Here is a 3,577-nt window from a genome sequence, read left to right on the forward strand (position 1 = left end):
GTTTCCCACACACCCGTCCCACGCGCTCGCTGCCGCAGAGCAGGCAGGCAGAGCCACCCGGCGCGGGCAGCACTGTCAGCCTGGCTGGGGCTGAGGGCATCGGTTGGAGCTTTGGCCATGCAGGAGGACCGCAGGTGTCCGAACGTGGACCGTGGATCCCAAACCCTTTGAAAATCCCACGCAGTACCAGCAACTGCTGCCCTCCAGCCGGGCTGCTCTCTCTCAAGCTGTCCCCGACCCCCGCGAGCAGCAGTTTCCCACCCAGCGTGGAAAGGGACTGCCTTTTCCTCCACCACAGCATCACTAATCGAGAGCCTGACCGCTACCGCTCGCCGACGGCATCTCCCCAAAGCACCTGGCTCGCTCCGGAGCGCACAGTCGCACCGTTTCCCCTTGCAACTGAACCTACAGCCTCTCCCCTCCTTTTTCGGTGAAAACAGCTTTCACGGGGCCGGCGGTAAAATCCACACCGCCTCTGGGAAGGGTCCCAAAAGTCGTTCACTTTTACCCGTGTTTGATTTGCACGCAGGCACCAGCGATTTCCCTGGGGAGCGCTTCTCCCAGCAGGCCCAGTTCTGCTTTCACTTAGAGTGAGGTAAACTGGGACCGGCTCCTCTGAATGACTCCACTGGTGCAAATGAGATCAGAATCTGGCACCGCTCGTCTTACTCAAAACAAGCATAACTGGAACCAGATAAAACCAGTTCTAGTACATAGTGGCCACCAGGATTATTATTTTTTTTAATTCAGCGCACACGCCGCATAAGGCCATCCTGCAGTCAGAGATGGGAGTTGTCTCAAATGCCAACCACGCTGGCTTTCGGCTTGCTTGGTCATTCATTACCAAACTTGCATAAAAAATCAAGCCCTGTCCTACGCAGCGGGGTTGCGCTTGCAGGATCAGGTTCCCAGCTGCTGGAGCAAGAGGGGGAAAGGGGGAAGAGGACAGGGGTTTGCGGCTGAAGCTGTGGATCTTTCAGTGACGGTTCAGGATCCTCCCTGCTGTTTCCCTCTCCCTTTACACCCATATCCTGATCACAATAGCAGAAATCCAGTCGACTTGAGTGCTGTTTTGCCCTCTTTTTTAATCCCTGCTTTACACTGCGCCAGCCTTCTCAGTTTTGACGACATAAAACCCAACGTCTGTGTTATTTACCCACGGCACTGACTGCAATATCTCCGATACCGAAGCATAAAAACATGTGGCACTGCGGGGCCAGAGGCTTTCGGGGGTAACGTAACAGCTCGCAGCCCAGTTGGTATTTTCAATTGCTACCAAACGTGCTGGGGGCTGACCTCACACTTGACATTGAGACAGTCTCTCCTAAAACTGCAGGATTGGGCCCAGTAACCACAATGAAATCGAACCGTGAACCGAATGCCGGTCTTTTCCCCTCTCTGGACAAGTCGTCTGAGCTCTGTATCAGAGAAGGAGGCTTAAGCCACATCTGAGAGAGTGACCAAAGCGAGGGCCTGATCCTGACGCTGTTTCCAAAGCTCAACTCCAAAGGATTGAAATCTTGGCTGGAATGGGGGTAGCGGCCCAGCCCAGCTCCACAACTGGTAGAAAGGAGTGCTGGGTTGCTCCGTTCCCACCATCGGAGCTAATTTACACCCAGGAAAGCCCTGGCCCCCACCGCCCCTTGTCGCTCCCTCCCTAAACAGAGCTGTGCAAGAAACAAAGGTCTGGGAAACGGCAAGCACAGCTCCTGCCAGTGCTAACCGGAGGCACGGAGGACTGACCACCCCTCATTCCCACTCCCTCATTCCCACCCCTCATTCCCACTCCCAAAAGGATGATTTTATCAGCTGCTCGGGTTTTTAAGAGTCTGATTTGAGCGGCTGAGAAGTTTCTTTGCCCTAAGCCGTGCTGGACGCGCTGACACCCCGGTCCTTACTTTATCGCAGGGGATCTCCGAGCCTGGGCGACTACAGAGGAGGGTGGGTTTTTTTCAGCAGATTTAAAAATAAAAGGTCAGGAGCAAGGCCCTTGGATGGAGCAAGTCCCTGGCTCTGCCTGCCCCACGGTCACTGCAGCTCCGATATGGGAGCCGGCGGAGGTATTGCTAACATTTTAATGGGAACAGCACAGTCTTTCAGGGAGGAATAACTGCCCAGGAGTTTACTCTGCTTCTCGGGCAGGTTTCCCACGACTATACCAGCTTAACACGACCTCGGCAATGCCAACACACGCCACGAGCAAAGTTACTCCAACACGGGCAGGTCTTCAAGGCTACTTTAAAAGGAGTTTGGCTTGGGGCCTAATCCTGCACTTCCTGGGCACCCAAAATTCCCTCCAGCTTGACTGTTTTCCTCGCTCCGGAAAGACGACCGGGCGCTCAGGAAGACTTTGCTCGTTCGCCCTCTTTGCAAGACCGCAAACTCCCCAAGCTGGAATTCAGCGCGGAGAGGTCAAGCCAAGAGCCCGGATTCTTCTCAGGGCTGTTTGCAAACACTTGGGATTTTTATACTGAAGGCAAATTCCATTTCCCATCCTGCGGTTTGCAAATTTGAGGCGAGCTGCCTTTTTTGAGATGGAGACTGCCTTCGAAAAGCAAGAGTGCCCATTGTATACAGCTGATTTTTGGCTGATTGGACACTGCAAAGAGGACGGTAAGTTCTTAGGCTAAAAATACAAGGGAAAATCTGGGCCTCGCCATATCACTAGGATCCTTCCCACTCATTTCAGTAGGGTGCAGATTTTTCCCCAAAAAACCCGCATGGCAAAGCTGTGGCGCCCCGACTCCACAAACACTTCACACAGGCTGAATTTTGAATTTGATGGGGTTAATCCTATACGTAAAAGTTAGACTGCAGAGCATAAGTTTCTCGTAAGAGTGCCCTCGTAAGAGAAATGGTGGTAGGCAATAAGGGATTGTCCGGATCAACTTTAATACAGGCTGAAAATGAGCTAAAGCATGTTCTGTCCCCCGAACATCTCTTAGAGAAAAAGATAAATCCCCACTGTGCATAAAACGCAGAGATTATTGTATATAACAAATAAGAATTGCCGCAAATACTCACACAAACTGAAATACTACGTTACGACTCAAGAAACAGGTAGAGCTGTATCGGATATAAGCCTTCGTAATATTCCAGTAAGCACAAAAACTATTTGCAGGGTACATGGATGTAAGTTCATTCCCAGTGCAAACTCTTCAAGCAACAAAAGTCCTGCCTTTCCACCAGGAAAATCTCCTTCCTTTACGATACCCGAACCAGCACACGTCCTCTGGCGCTGAGGTTAATCGATATACTGAGCGTTCCCGTTCTTTCCTCTGCACTTTTGTTCGAAACCCGAAATAGATGGGAAGGGCTCTGTACCACAGATGTGCAACCGATAGAGCGCGGCTCCCCATACCCTATTCTTTTATTTTATTTGAGCTAAAGCAGCGGTGGAAATAGTTTAACGATTGCACAGCAGATCGCCCGAAGTCCGCCTCATCTGCAACTGATTTCTGCCCGTGGCAATATTCTCATCCTCCCGGCCATCAATCACCCGGGGGGGGGAGAATGGAAGGGAGAGGAAAAGAGGCGGAAAAATCTGGTGCTGATCAGCGGCGGAGAAAAAGAAGCA

This window comes from Pygoscelis adeliae, unplaced genomic scaffold, assembly GCF_000699105.1.
Source record: "Pygoscelis adeliae isolate BGI_AS28 unplaced genomic scaffold, ASM69910v1 Scaffold36, whole genome shotgun sequence".
NCBI lineage: Eukaryota > Metazoa > Chordata > Aves > Sphenisciformes > Spheniscidae > Pygoscelis > Pygoscelis adeliae.